Source organism: Saccostrea echinata, unplaced genomic scaffold (assembly GCF_033153115.1).
Source record: "Saccostrea echinata isolate AGI-Se365-2 ecotype Australia unplaced genomic scaffold, CSIRO_AGI_Sech_v1 ptg000046l, whole genome shotgun sequence".
NCBI classification, from domain to species: domain Eukaryota; kingdom Metazoa; phylum Mollusca; class Bivalvia; order Ostreida; family Ostreidae; genus Saccostrea; species Saccostrea echinata.
In genome coordinates this window covers 11,340,175-11,356,920 of record NW_026889795.1, presented here as the reverse complement: position 1 = coordinate 11,356,920, position 16,746 = coordinate 11,340,175, and positions in this window count along the sequence as shown.

The window sequence follows — 16,746 nt, the reverse complement described above, 5'->3', positions numbered from 1 at the left end:
TGATAAAGAAGAGGAGACAATGAGTGATATCATTTTATATTGATCAATAATATATTGACTCCACATAATATAATGATAAATACTACATTGACTTCATTGATTTTAAAACTTACATCTACATAATATAATCAAGATAATAATAAAGAGTTATATATGTGACTCTGTGGAGGTATCTATTTTCGAAGCAAAAGTTATTGAAGTTGTTATGTTGACAGGTCTTCTAGAACGTGGCGGATAGAACTTTATCTAAAGAGAGAAACCATCATTATACAGGTTTAATCAATTTTCTTTTATTCATTTAACACGATAATAGGATTTGAATAAAAATGATGAAGCTTTCAAAAAATGCTTCGATTTTTTCTATTTGGAGCATAACGGGAACGATAACTCAGGCTACTACACAACAACATTATTTTTTTTTCTTTATTGCATCCTATAGTTTTCAAAACCACTTTCAACTATTTACACGTGTTTGGGAAATTTTGAAGTACGAAATTGGGAAAATCTAGCACTTTGTGCCATTGGGATTGTGTCCGATATTCGGTCCGAATTTGAGGGGAGTGGCGGCCCTGTTTAATGCGACATTGTTTTCTCCTTACAGAATGTCTGGCAGTGACACAGACTTTAGGGTACACTGTGTATAGCCAAAGGGAAATCACTGTGGTAAATATTTCTCTGTTACTTTATATAAAGTGTCAAAGCAGATCTAGTGTTTGTTATAGCAATGGAATCACCATAGAAACTCTAAGAAAGCAATATCGAATGGATGTAACCATTCTTTTTTTTCTAACTAATGTATTTCCTTAAGGAATTAATAGATTATATATTTGAATGAATATACATTTAGCTACCTGAGCCAAAGGCTAAAGTGGACGTTCGGCTTCCGTCTGTCTGTCGTTTGCTTGTCTGTTGTTAACATCCCTCTCGAGAATTTTTCACTGATATGAAGACGCCACCACTTGCCGGTGAGGAACTGCAGATTTTGACCTATACTTGGCACTTGAGGCCATTGAGAAGTGAAGGATCTTTTTCGTGCCAGCATCTACTGCGACATGGGACCTCGGCTTAAACGGTCTCATCCAAAGGACCGGTCTTCACGTCTCACAGTGGGATTCGAACCCGCGACTTTAGGATCAACTCCCTACTCCGCGACTCTAGAGCAGACGCTCTACCACTGCGCCATTCTGCCTGTCATATGTCGTATTAAAATTTTCCTATTTTTCGATATCTTTTCAAGAACCACTTAAACCAATTTTAACTAAATTCGCTATAAAGCATTCATGGGTGAAGGGGATTCAAGGTTGTTCAATTGAAAGGACCACACTCTTTTTCAAGTGGAAATAATGTAGAAATAGTAAAAATTTAAATGCATCTTTTAAAAATCTTTTTCCCAGGAACCACTTGACCGGAAAATAATATTGTTCTACCGCCTACCTCTAAGTCAATTTTCAAAAGTTAAATTTGAACTATTTTTCATTTTCATATAGATATTTATATGGATTTTTACAAATCATAACTTTTTGTGAAAAAAGGGAGATAACTCTAAAGATTTTTCGCCATGGAAATCGATATAAACTGAAAATATTTTTAAATCACCTTTCCCCCGTGAAACAAAAATTCCTCTTTACAGGTAATAAAAAATCTTATTTTTCAACTTCATACCAAGGCTTTTGCTGTTTCACAAACATAGGTTTAAGGACAAAAAAAAAAAAAAAAAAAACGACAAATGTCTCTCTCTCTTTTTTTTTTACAATTTCAAAGGGGTTTACAACTAAAACACTTCATTTTAAGAGTTAATTAAGAGTAATTAATTATTTTACACTGGTATTAAAAATATTATTAAATTACCCTTAAACTCCTCTCTGCAATTGCATTCAACAAAGATTTTTTGGCCAAATTGCAAATAGTATTTGATTAAATGGGTGTAAATGTAAAATGTAGCAGGGTATTGAGAAAAGCGTGCCTAGTTCTTTGTTTTGTTTGTAGATTTTTATATTATAAACCTTCACCTTCTCATTCAATGGTTTCAGTTTTTCTCGAGCCAAAGTGTTCAGGTGAGTGATATGGCCCATGGGCCTCTTGTTTTATTGATATGATATAAAATGGTTTGGGATAGTTTACTTTAAAAACTGTGAAATGTATAAACGTCTAGAGCTATATATTATATGTCAAGTTCATATAAGTACATTTATCTATCAAAATGTCTATTTATTTAATAATGTCAAAGATTTTCTAATACTGCTCTTTTTTTATATCATGATTAGATCTCCATTTCACCAACCAATGTCTCCATACAATGTAAAGAATCAGCACCACGTATAAGGTACCATTGTGTTTTTGATGGAGGAGGGGGGGGGGTCACATAATTCTGTAAGGATTTATACCACGTATCAGGTACAATTGCCTTTTTGGGGAGGGGGGTTCACATAATTCTGTAAGGATTTAGTACCACGCATCAGGTACAATTTCGTTCTTGAGAAGGGGGGGTTCACATAATTCTGTAAGGATTTAGTATCACGTATAAGGTACAAATGTGTTCTTGGTGGGGGGGGGGGGGGGGGGGCTATACATTCTTGTTCTAGTGGGCACAGAACTCTGTAAAAATTAAGCACTTGTATGTTAAGTATAAGTTACAGATATGCATGTTTTCTTGTACTTGTGGGTACAGATTCCTAATAATTTGTACACCGGGGCTAAAGTATTTTATAAATATGATTTAGTGTACAGTGTAAAAAAGATTTTGTTATTGATGAATTTTATAAATCATATTGACCCAGTTTCAAACTATTTTGATAATGTTGCAAACCTTGCATTTTCACAAGTATCTTACTTGTGGTATTGTACAACTTTCATTTGTACCTTCATGATAGATATGATTTATATCCTTTCATATCACAATATAATTTAATATTTATATGTAATCATTATGAAATAATTGTATATGCCCCCTGAGGGCCCTAGGGCCTTGATTGGTAAATAAACATATTATTATTATTATTATTATTATTTTTATTATTATTATCATTATATGTAATCAAGTAGATAGGACTGAGGTTTCAATATTCAAAATCTGAAAAGAGAGGCATTTATGTATCAGAAAGATACATTTTATTAAGTGTAAAGAGAAACAAATTACTGATCTAAATACATTATACAGAAGAAATAGAGACTTGTTATTGATATAGATAATTCTAGTACAATGTTGTAATTTACAGAGAAATCTCCCTGACTGAGGAATTCAACACTGAATTCTTTTATGGAGTTAAACCACAGGATGAAGATAAAATAACTGTCTGCTCTAAATGATGTCTAGATTTGTGTTACAGAAATCTGTCAGAGTGACAGGTGTTAGGGGTGGTCGTCACATTTCCCGTGTATCGTCAAACCGGTTCTGGATCAGTGATTTATAGAACAATCTCATCCTGACAAACACAGCAGGGGATAAACTACATCATCTGACAGATATAAGTAGTATATGGGGAGTACACAACGTGAACAATGACGGTGTTTTGATTTATATAGACAGTGACTATAACATCAACAAACTGTCTACAGATAACAAGATAAAGACTAAATTAATAAAGTATAACACAGCACCATGGAAACCAGAGTGTATCTACAGCTCTCCCTCCACTGGAGACCTGCTGGTCGGGATGGTTAATACTGATATATATATAGAAGCCAAGTTATTCCGGTATAACTCCACAGGAGAAATCATACAGACCATACAGTACGACAACAACACAGGGCGGGGACTGTATATAGAACCTAGATACATCACAGAGAACAGCAATGGAGATGTTATTGTGTCTGACTGGTCCCGTGGTGTAGTGGTGACAGATGGTCGTGGTAAACATCGTTTCTCCTACAGAGGACCTCCATCAGGATCAGGACTATTTCCACGTGGAATCTGTACAGACGAACTGTCACACATCCTGGTGTGTAATAATAACACCCACACAGTTCAGATATTAGATCAAAATGGTAAATTTCTGTCACAGATACAGACTTCAGAGCACGGGATAGACGAACCATGCGGCCTTAGTTATGATAATTACACACACCTACTGTGGGTAGGCTCAGAAAACAACACAGTAAACATATACCGTGTGATATACGAGGATTCTCTAACAGGTAAGTCACACATTACTTTATTTGTTATGTGTTGTATATAAAAAAAAATCATGTGTGTACATACTAATAACCAACGTTAAAGATTATACCCGGGAGTCAGTTACAATGACTATATTCATTCTATTATGTGTAATTACATTACAATTACATTTTGTTGTAATCATAAATATAGTCTGATAATTAATTTCATGTTAATAATCTAAAATGAATGTGAAAGAATAATATAGTAAAAGATGTGATAGAGAGAATAAAATAACTATGGTTACATTAAGAGTGTGTATATATTCAGTTGTTTATGACAAGTGTCACAGGTGGTGAAAAATCAAGTCTCAACCGGGACTCGAACCCAGGGCCTCTGGCGTACCGTGCGAGCGCTCTAGCCACTGAGCTATTGAGACCCGATATATTGACTGACATTCACGCACCTGTGAACCCGGTGACATATTCCCCCTCTTTGTAGAAATTGAGACCCGATCTATAGCTCAGTGGTTAGAGCGCTGGCACGGTACGCCAGACGCCCTGGGTTCAGGTCCCGGTTGAGACTTGATTTTTCACCACCTGTGACACAAGCGTGTAGAATGAAGAATCCATAATATTGGGCCTGGGTTGGAGGAGGGGGTTACAGTGTTCTAGTCACCAGCACTAGTTATTTATAACTCTTCTTCAGATTTCTCCATTACATACACGTATAATTTAAAATAAAGAAGTCTATGTTTATAGCCTGACGCCACGGGCGTCTGGCAGTGTAAGGATAAATATTTCCATTTCTATTTGTTTTCTCTGTGATAACTCTTTGAAAGTTAGTTGAGTTGATTTCCTGATCATTTTACCGGAATGCAAATTTCGCCAAGCGAAAGGTCAGGAGCTAAGAAGGCCCAATATGCATCTAATTCTCGTGCTGCTGTCTTTGTGTTTGACGTCAGTGGGCGGGGACTATTGAAATTGACATGTGAGGCCTCGTGTAATTTAAATCTATGAGTCTACATTTTTAAAATCTAAATTTACAATTTTATTTCACAATGAAATGAAAATGGAAATATAAGGAATCACTGTCTAGTTAGTAGAGTATGCCAGGGACATCAACGATAGTTAGAAACGTGGGATAATTTATGCATAACGGGCTTCGCCCGTTATGCAAATTATCCAACGTTTCCAACTATCGTTGATGCCCGTTATGCAAATTATCCCACGTTTCCAACTATCGTTGATGCCCCGGCATACTCTACTAACTAGACAGTGATTCCTGAAAATTTTCCACGGTCCGAAGCTAAGAGATCATACTTAGTGAACTAGATTTTGTGCTAGCTGATTTACATTGGAATTTGTTTCCTTTATTTAAACAAAAAAAAAAAAAAAAAAAAAAAAAAAAAAAAGCTTGCAGAAGAAACAAGAGGCCCAGGGGCCACATCGCTCACCTGAGCACTATGGCACTAGTTATTTATATCTCTTCAGATTTCTCCATTACATACACGTATAATTTAAAATAAAGAAGCCTATGTTTTTTGCCTGACTCCACGAGCGTTAAACAGTATAATGATCAATTTTTCCACGGTCTGAAACTAAGATCATGCTTAGTGAACTAGATTTTGTGCAAGCTGGTTTACATCGGAATTTGTTTCCTTTATTTTAACAAAAAACAGCTTAAAGAAGAAAAAAATGAATCATATGACAGAAGCAAAATATGAATTTCATTTTTTTTTTTGCATGCACCATTCTTTGTGATACCTTACACGTTCATGTCCCTGTAACAGTTTTTCTGCGTTTCTAAACTATTGGATTAGTCTATTTGTCTTCTACGAAATGGGTGCCTTAATCATTTCGCGGCAAATATCCCGAATAAATTATCTTTGCGCCTTTTTCTTGGATTTTTCTATTGAAAGGGTATGATAATTTCCATGAAATTAAAAAGTTTGTTTTTTAAAACCTCATTCTTAAGATTCAGAATTTTATCTACAAATTTTATCTCTTTTTTCAGTAACACCATAGCATAGCAAACGACGTTTCTATACGAGTAAAATTCTCGAATGGGACCTAACAAAATATATCATCAATCGATCATTCAGTTTTGTTTTCAGACATATATTAATGATTTTTATGTCCACATGAATAAGGGAAATCTTGTGCAGTTTTACTTCATAATATTTTATGTCAACATTTAGCTAACTGGTTTAATATATTTTGCCCTGCATCTAACATTGTGGAAATTTCACCATGCTCGCCCATATATGTCCTTACTTCTTAAACAGGCCCTCAGTACGCCGGAAGGTGGGGGGCATGTCCGTTTTTTTCCCTGAGAAATAGTCTTTTTGATATGTATAGCATGTATAATTTTACTCTGTAAATTGTCATTTTGAAGCTGCTTTCCCCAAACCTCCCCACCTTCTGTTGTACGGTTGAACACAAGCAAATTTCAGCCTATAAAAAATGTTCCGAGAATTTAGAGTTACAGAATCCCCCCACCCCACTATTAATTGTGGTATTAACCATGTAGTTTGACCTACTTTTTAAAAACTAAGACTTTTTTAATAACTTTCAAATTGTTTGTGCTAGGGCTTTCAATTATCAATTTTTGAAAAACTTAAACTTTGACCAGAACCTTTGAAATGTTAGTATTAGGACTTTTATATTTCACAGGTTAATTCCTTCTGACAAGTCCTTTCCTTGGAATCCAACACTTTGGACCCTTTGACCTTGGGGTTTGGCCTACTTTTTAAAAACTTGAACCTCGGCCATAACTTTTGTTAAGTTGGTGCTAGAGTTTTCATATTTCACATGCGTATTTATTGTGACTAGCCCTTCCCTTTGGTAACAACAATTTTGATACTATGAGCTTGACCTTGGAGTTTGTACTCCTTTCTAAAAACTAAAGACTTGTTCATAACTTTTGAATTGTTAGTGTTAGTGCTGACATTATTTTCTTCTTCATTATCTTATTCATGTTTGGACACAATAGACACAATAACATTAAACAACATTTTTTTTCTCTTTAAATGCTTTCTTTAACATATAAAAGAAAAATATAACAGGATTGAATTTCAAATAATAATAATAATAATAATAATAATAATAATAATAATAATAAGATCTACTGTAACATAATATTTTTAAAAAGGGTTAGGGTTAGGGTTAGCATATTAATGCTGTTTTTAATGTAATAAGCATTTTATTAGTAAATATATAGTTGCTTTAGATTACATAATTTTGTTTCGGAACTGTACTAAAGCAATCAAGCTAGAAATGCAGACTGTCTAAGGTATGTTAAGAAAAAAATGTCAATTGCAATTTTCATCAGATCTTGAGGTCCCAACTGAAGATCTTCTGCAACACATGAAGTCTGAAGTGACAACAGTAAGACATGTAAGAGGAATTGTTGTTGGGTGTGGTGGAGCTGGCAAAACAACACCAACAAGAGGATTACAAGTTTACGAGCACATATTTACTGTGACAGAAAGATCTTTAATAGGTTAGAAGAATTTACTCATTTTCGATTAAAATCTTGCATGCTTGTACCATTCTTATGCCCTGTCATGAATATTGCCGGTGCATAAAGCGTTTGTCTAGCTGCAGAACTGTAGTTCTCTGGTTGAGAAAATTCGGACAGATCTCTGGTTGGTCTGTCCGAATTTTAGTCACCAGAAAGCTGCAATTCTGCAGCTAATGTTTGTCATATTCATCTTCCTTCCTTCTATTTGTCTTCCCCTGGGCAAAAGTCTACTTATCTTATTAAGATGAAACTTTTTTAGAGTTTACACGCACGCACATGTTTTGTAGTATATAGCGCAGAACAAAGATTATTTTCAGTAAATGCATATATGTGTGAAATTATTTAACTAAACAAACCTTTTTGCATTTTTTTTGTGAAGTGCATTTAAACCCTAATATAAACACATATGCATAAGTAAATAGTGTAGAAAAAAACCCATCAAACCTTGTCAGTTTAGCAAGAGAATATGAACGAAAGAGATTAGATATGTGATTCAAAAGCATTTGCTAATTTCATAAAACTTAAAAGGAATGGGGGAGCCGTTTGGAGAACCGTTATAATTAGCATTGGTTATTCTTATTCTTTGATTAAATAAGAGGCAAAGCTTTAAGTATTCAGCTTGATTTCTTTTTTAGGTTTGACATTTTATTTCTAAACCTTATGCTTCATTTTATGCACAGCTAATCTTCAACAAAAACCCTTAATCAGAGTCCCAAAATCCTTGCTTACAAAGAAGACTGACAAAAATGAAGATGCTGATAAAAGAATGAAAGATGACACAGACGATCTTACTAAAATAGAGGGCACAGATGATATTCCTGAGGAGATTACTAAAGCAATGGGTGAGGAGGAAGATATCATTAACCTTCCTTCTATCTCTGATGACAAACTAAAAGATCAAAGTGTTACAACTACAGCAAGCGGTTTTCAACACAAAGCATCAGAATCTCAAGCCGAGGACACAATTGCTAAAACACTCTCACCGGAAATAATCATGAAGATATTGGACGCACAGGAAAATGAGATAAGTGTCAGCATGATTGATTTCGCTGGACAATTTGCATATTACGCATGCCACCAAATTTACATGAGATCATCAGCTTTCTATATATTGGTAATGGACATGACAAAGAGCTTTGAAGAAGTTGTCATTGGTGAAGAAGAAGAGCAAAAGGGTTCTGTCTTTTCTACATGGAAATTCAAAGGTATTTAAACTCTTCTGAGCCAACAGGTACTGTTTATGCCCTTACTTTTAATTTTGAGACACTTGAGAAATTTTATATATCAATCCCGAAAAATGTGTACATTTCTGAAGAACAACATAGTTTTGAAAATCGTATCTCAAATAAGATAACATTCTTCAAATACATGTTTTTCTTAAAGAATGTTTTATTTGATACTGTAAAATTATCTCCGTGGGGTCAACTTTTCGTGGCTTTTTAAAAGGTTTCCTGGGGAATTAATTTCATGAATGAAGAATTGTTGAGTAGTAATATATGTGTAAAATTACATTTCGTGGTAGACATGAATCGCTGGTCTCTCTATACCTCGAAAACAACGGAAATAAAAATCCTAAGAAAATTATTGAGTTCACAGTATACGATTTTTTTCCTCAGGGAGCGAAATGTTACTCCGGTAAACTGATAGATCTCGTTAAATCTAAGCTGCAGGAATAAATTTTTGATGCCTAATTTACTTATTATAATGGCTCAATTAAATGTGAAACTAAAGAAAGCATAAATGGGAACAAAATATTAGTGAATTACAATAAATATATTTTTCTTTTTTTGATAGATTATGTAGAATTCTGGCTAAATTCCATCAAATCGTTCGGCGGTCCTGAAGCACCAGTCCTCATTGTTGCCACCCACACAGAAGGAAAAACAGATGTAGGTATTTATGAATTATTTTACAATTATTTTACAAATGCTCAGAATGTCAAATGATTTTCAACTTTTCTGTGAACTACTGTATATCATGAAATTTTTGCGATACCTTATTTTCGCGAGATAGTCATTGACTCTTTATTAGCGAGACATAATTTTCATGAATTGTGGTTATTCCTCTATATGATCTAAAGAAATAGTATTATACGCGAGAATGAAATTTTCGCGAGCTCACTTTATTCTCGCGTAAATACGCAAAAAATAAAAGTGATTTTCAGTATATTCAAGTTTACAAAAAGAGTCAAGGAATGTAGCGTGTAAAATTCCTAAGAATATTAAAGGAATCACATAGAATCAGATTTGTTATAATTCATCATCTCGATAACTTCTATAAGAGATTGTTCTTTCTGACGTATCCGTATACGTATCCGTATCCTTATACGTATCGAGGTATGAGAGGCATCTCGATCCCGATGATTTAACCGTTGGGTACCATTTCCATCGTTTCTTGTTTGATTTTAACCTCATTCATTGGAAAATAAGATAAACAGTAATATTTCTAATAAAACGTATCAAGTTGTTGTTCACACCTATCATTTTATGGAAGGATTTAAAAAAAAATAAAATTAGTAAAAAAGTATGTATATTTTCATTAAATTGTTTAAAAATTAAAAAAAAAGGTTAAAAAGGGACTTCCTCTCTCTCTCTCTCTCTCTCTCTCTCTCTCTCTCTCTCTCTCTCTCAATATCAGGATATATTATTGTTTCATTTTCGAAGTAACCTTTACCAGTACAAGACATATTCCCCATAATGCATACAGTCAACGCTCGTTATCTCATGCAACTTGATTGGACCAATTAAAACTTCGATATATCCAAGGATTTGAGTTAACAAAGTTTAACTGTACGAGATGTCAGAGATCAAACATTCTAGTTGAGTATAAGTTTGTATACCTCAAGCAGACACTTAAAATTGATTAACAAAGTGGAGAAGGGGGAAGCTGGGCCGAGGCAGGGAGAAACCAAAAAATGACAAGTCACCTTAGCAAAACTTTGACAATAAAAATGTGTAGAAATTAATCAAACTCTTAAAAACCCATTACTGGGTATGTATGTGTGTGTGTGTGGGGGGGGGGGGGGTATGGATATTAAGTTTTGAGTTCCTCTTTTCCACAAAAATAATTACATATACATTAACTGTGAAAGATTAATTTGACCATACTGCATACTCTGTGTGTATGTCATCTTCGCTAGCCAAGGGTTTCTGATACGCTACTTATGAGGAGAGTAGCGTATCAGAAACCCTTGGCTAGCGAAGATGTGTGTATGTTTGTGTGTGTGTGTGTCGGGGGGGGGGGGGGTCACTGAAAATTTCCATCCTCATTTTCTTTTTTATCATCATTAACATTCTGTATATCATTTGATTATATATGATGGACATAGTTTTCCAAAAAAGCTTTGGAAAGCTGGCAATTGGGATGGTTTGAAGACTTTAAATTCCCCAAATTGTTAGGTGATAGCCGTATCCGAAATTCCAGAGAGCTTGAGAAAGGACTACCATTTCTGAAAGTGATGCAATTACACGCAGTTTTTATCGGGGATGAATGAACAATTGTCGATAAAAGGAGATAAACGGAGAAAATGTTTTATTTATGTCTTACACATTACTTTATATACATGTTGACTAAAGTTTACTTAATGATTTATTTATTGCAATTAAGACTACTGTAATTCTTTGTGTACAAGCGAGATCAAAACTTTTATCCTTTATTCTGTGTTTTTTATTGCTCTTCTACGTTGAAGCAGCCTCTTCTCTTCAATTCTGTAAACTGCATGTTGAATTGACTCACACTTGTCCCGATCTGGGCCAAAATGCATAAATAAATAAATAAATAAATAAAATTAACAAAAAAAAAAAAAATAAAAATCAGCTGGATGGACAAGGTAGCATAGAAAAAAATAGATCAATCTATTGTTTTGGAATTTTTTAGCCTAATGTTCTTTTCTTTCTTATAAAAAGAGAGTTAAAATAATGAATACCCTATTATGAAACAGTTTCTATATCAAACCATGAATTATATATAATACGCATGTACGACAACAAGAGAACTAAAAGGAAAAATCAAATTTAACAATTGCATTTTCATTTCATTACCTATTTTTTGTCGCCATGAAGTCTTTTCAAGTTAATACTGCTGAAAGGACAAAATATAAAGCAAAATCAAGCCGTATGAGAATAGGCACGAAAGACGCAATTTCAACTGAGGAGGGGAAGGGAAGACATACAGGTATTTGTCAAATAGTTCATTGAAAAAAGAATGAAGAAAGTCAACAGACGCTATGAAAATTTGTGTGTGTTCCGGGGGGGGGGGGGGGGGGTGAACTGGCATTTTTAAGCATATATTGGTAAGGGTCTGGAAGCAAATTCTCTTTAGAAAACGGCTACAAGATTTTATTGATTGTGTGGATATCAACGTCTTTTGCATTTTAGTGTGAGTGGGGGGGGGGGGGTAACTTTTATGTCATCTAATGTTAATTACAGAATAAATCAATAAAATGTCCTGATGTTAAGAGGGAGAGAGGGGGATCCCGATAAATGTTTTTAAACAAAATTGCAATCAAAGTTTTAAACAATATAATGAAAAAAAATACAAATTTATTTAATTTCATTATCTATTTTTAAAAAAATTTTCCAGCGAAATGATAGACGGTTACAGCAGGTTAATACATTTTTTATTAGAAAAAATACCATATGCTATTATTAAATGAATGGGGCTGCTTTAAAACCAAACAAACTACGATTGAAATTATACTAAATAGTTTAGACATCGAGATCGAGATGCCTCTCTCACCTCGATACGTATGCGGATACGGATACTTATACGGATACGTCAGAAAGAACAATCTCTATACAGAATAATCCTCAGGGGAAAGTAGATGCATTATCTTTGTTTCAAAATGAGTTGCGTGCATAATAGCCACCACTCTACCTTTTCAGTTTCTTTTATAACGATTGTTTCATCGCTTGCTATGGACCTAGGAACTTTCTTTCTATTTTAGACAAATTCTGTCCTACTAATTTATATCTAGAGGTACTAGTAAATGTTTGGGTATTTCGCAATAATCTTCGTTTGGGATTAAAAGTATTTATAAGCAGATCAATACATAACGTACCATAACATAGTGTATTAAACATTTTAGTCCTTAGACTTGAAGAAATGGATACAACCTGCACTTGGCCTTCAATTCAACATTTAGATGATACTTTATTGATTAAGATTTAATCATTTTTAGCTCACCTCAACGAAGTTGGGGGGAGCTTATGTGATACTCTCGGCGTCGGTGTCAGCGTTGGCGTCCCAGGTTAAAGTTTTTGGTGCTGTTTCTTAATAAGTACTTCTATGCCCCACATCAATAAGAGATGCTTGGAAGATGCTTTTAGTGAGTTTCTTTGTACCAGTTAAGGTTTCAAAAACTGCAATTTCAGAAAATGAATGACCAGGTCAATGGCTTTAGAGCAGGTTAAGGTTTTTTGTGCAGGTTAAAGTTTTTGGGGCAGGTCCCATTTCCAAGAAACTATAAGCCCTATTTTGACCAAACTTGCATGGATGATACATCTAAGGATGCACACTTCCAGGATTGCTACGGATGTTGGATCTCTCCTACATTTTCCGGATGAGTGACCAGGTTAAAGTGTTTGGAGCAGGTTCATTCTAAAGTAACTATAAGCCCTGTATTGACAAAATTTGCATGGATGACTCTTCTAAGGATGCACTCTTCCAGGCTTGCTTCAGATGCTGGATCTGACCTACATTTTTCAGATGAGTGAGCAGGTTAAGTTTTTTGAGCAGTTGATTCTAAAGTAAATATAAGCCCTATGTTGACCAAACTTGCATGGATGATACATCTAATGATGCACACTACCAGGGTTGATTCGGATGCTGGTTCTGACCTACATATTCCAGATGAGTAACCAGGTTAAAGTTTTTCTAAAGTATTCTAAAGTATCTATAAGATCTATGTTGACCAAATGTGCATAGATGATACATCAAAGGATGCACACTACCAGGCTTTCTTGGGATGCTGGTTTGTAACTCCATTTTCTGGATGAGGACCAGGTTAAACTATTTTAGAGCAGATTCATTCTTAAGTAGCTATTTGTTGTACCTTGACCAAACATGGAACATACACCAGAGGATGCAAACTACTTGACTTGCTTCGGATTCTGGATTCGACCTACATTTTCAAGATGATTTACCAATTTTTACCAAGAAACTATAAGGCTTACATGAACCAAACTTGCATGGATGATGCAACAAGGGATGAACATTCTAAAACTTGCTTCAGAAGCTGGATTTGAATGAATTTTCTGAATGCGTGACTAGTTTAAAGTTTTTGTATAAGTTCATTCCCAAGTAACTGCAAGTTCTATCATATCAAAATTGCTAAAATATTGCATCTTGGGATGTACACTACTAGATTATTAGTTTAATGTGGGATTTTGCCTTACTTAAAGACAACATTCGCTGAGGTTAGCTCTGTAATCTCTGATTACCTTCGTTCATTTCTATGTAATCAAAGAAATAATGTGCGAAAGTAGGTGCCAGTTTGAAAGAAAACTCAAAGACCTGGCTGCATCAGGCAATGGACTATAAACGTCAAAGGCTACAAAGTTAAAAACTTATTAATAAGTAAACAATTATTTTTTTTCGGGACAATAGAAAAGTTTGATAAATGCTTCTTTTTTGATGTTTGTAAATATTTAGTCATTATATGTAAATGGCTGTTTTGTACATCTTAATTAGCGGCTGGCTTGCGCCAGGACAGCCACGCTTGGCACCTCCCTCTTTCCATAGACGCAGAGACTGCCCACGTTGCTAAAAAAATTATCAATTTTCACTGGAGTTAAGCCTCATATTTCAAAATGTTTGAGGGTACACTTTAGATAGTAATACCTACGTTGATTCGATCTATCCCTTTGAACTTGAAATGAAAGATCTGAAAGAGTCTGATAAATCTGATTCATATCTGGATATTTTATTAGAAAAAGACATTAATTGTAACCTAATAACAAATTCTATGATAAACGTGATGACTTCCTCTTTTTTATCGCCAAATTCCCTCACTCATAGGGCAATATACCATGATCAATAGCATATGCAGTTTATGTTTCCCAGTTTATCCGATATTCAAAAGCATGCTCTACGTACGAACAATTTCTAAAACAAGGTAAACAATTTAAATAAAAGTTGATGATAGAATGTCCTATAACGTCAACATTTTACAAATCTATGGTCAATACAATGATTTTGTATATATTTTGAAATATTCAGTGTAATAACATTTTAAAAAAGAAAAGAAAAAGTAAAGCTTTTTTTAAAACAAATTCATTTGAAAAAAGAAAAAAATCAAAGAAAAAAACCCAGAACTTATATTGTACATCAAAAGTAACGTTTTCAACATTTATTCAATGAAAATGTTTTGTTGAAATATTAATTCCCCTTAAATGTTATTTTAATTTTATTTTGATAGAAGATTATTATGTTTCAGAAAAAGGTGTTTGTTTCTACCACTCAGGTGGCCTCTGGACAAGACCTGTGGGATCGATCTAGATTTGCAAAACTTGGAATGGCGATGAACGATGTATTAAATCAGGCATACAGAGATATTCTAGAATCAGAAGTACCTCCTTCTGATATTGAGAACAAAGTTAATTCATTAGAAAAGAAAGGAAAAACGAAATGAAATTGAACCCAAATCAAGATCTTCTTAAAGAAACAAAAAATTCTGGATATAAGCAATTCGATATTTCTTTAACATACAAGTTGATCAGAAACATTTGTTCAACGATCCCTAAACCAACAAGTGGAAAATGGGGAAAAGAGCCTGCAGCAGGAGAGGTGACAGTTGGTGATGATATCGAGAGAATTAGGTTAATCCGAAACAGTTTGACCGCACATGTGAGCTCTGCCTCCACCCCTCAGACAGAATTCGATGACAACTGGTCTATGATGTCAGATATCTGTCAAAGATTGGAAGCCTTCACTGGAAAGAAATACTTGGCTGAACTTAAGGATATTAAAATACTGACCTTAAAAAAGGAAGATGAAGATTTGATTATACGAAAGCTTTACATGGAAAATCACGAAATGTTGAAGACACTTATGTCAGATGTGCAAGAAGTCAAGTCAGATGTAAAAGATATTAAAACAGCAGTGTTGAAGCCAGAGAACATGGTTACAATGAACGATGTGTAAGACCTACAGTGGAATTCTTAAAAAAATGCATGCGTGAAACTTGGATGCCTATCTCAGCGAATTTTAGCTACATGTATATCATTGATATTTTGAACAAATAACATACTAGACGCGAGGATTCGACATTAAAAAAATGTAGAAATTTCAAACAAAATATGAAGTTCATGAGGCGCTGTCTTCTCTTTGTCGTCTGGAACATTTTAATGACAATATTATGAAAATTTTAAAAGGTTATCGTAGAACTCGATCTAATACAGGATGAGTGCGCTTATTATTATTTATACATTTATTATTATTATTATTATTATTCCTCCGTTGCTGTCCACGCCATAAAATTTTGAACATTTTCTATTGAATTGCAGAACCGATTTTAATTTTGGCATATAGCATCAATGGCACAAGGGGTACAAAACTGTTAATTTTATAGTCCCTGCACCTCTGGGACCCGAAGGGTTGGGCTGAAACCATCAAAATTAGTACTATCTTTAAAAATCTTCTTTACTCCTGGACATCAATCAGTCAAATAGTTGGGAAATTTTAAATGAACATCGAGCACTTCACAAAAAATCTGAAATTCATGGCGCCAAGCTCAGGCTTCTTGGAGTTAAGGTAGAACTCTTTCGATCATTCGGAAAATGCACACATTTTTTAAACACGTCTTTCTCCCCCGGTCTATTTATAATTAGCAAATAAACTCAGTAATGATGTGCAAGAGTGCCTCTTTTAAAATTGTGAAATTTGTGGACCCTGTGTCAGGGGTTCAGGTGTTAAGGAGGGACTTTGTTGGTTATATAAAGAAAATGCGTTATTCTTTGAAAATCTTCTCTGATCATGGTATGAAGAAAACAAACTTAATGTGTAGTTGTTATGATGAGCAATGGTGCCTCTTCCAGAATTATAAATTTGATACTTACCTTGGTAATAATTGGCTAGGGTGTCTCTTTCCATTAATGTGTATTTCTTACCCCCTGGGTCTAGGGCCTTTG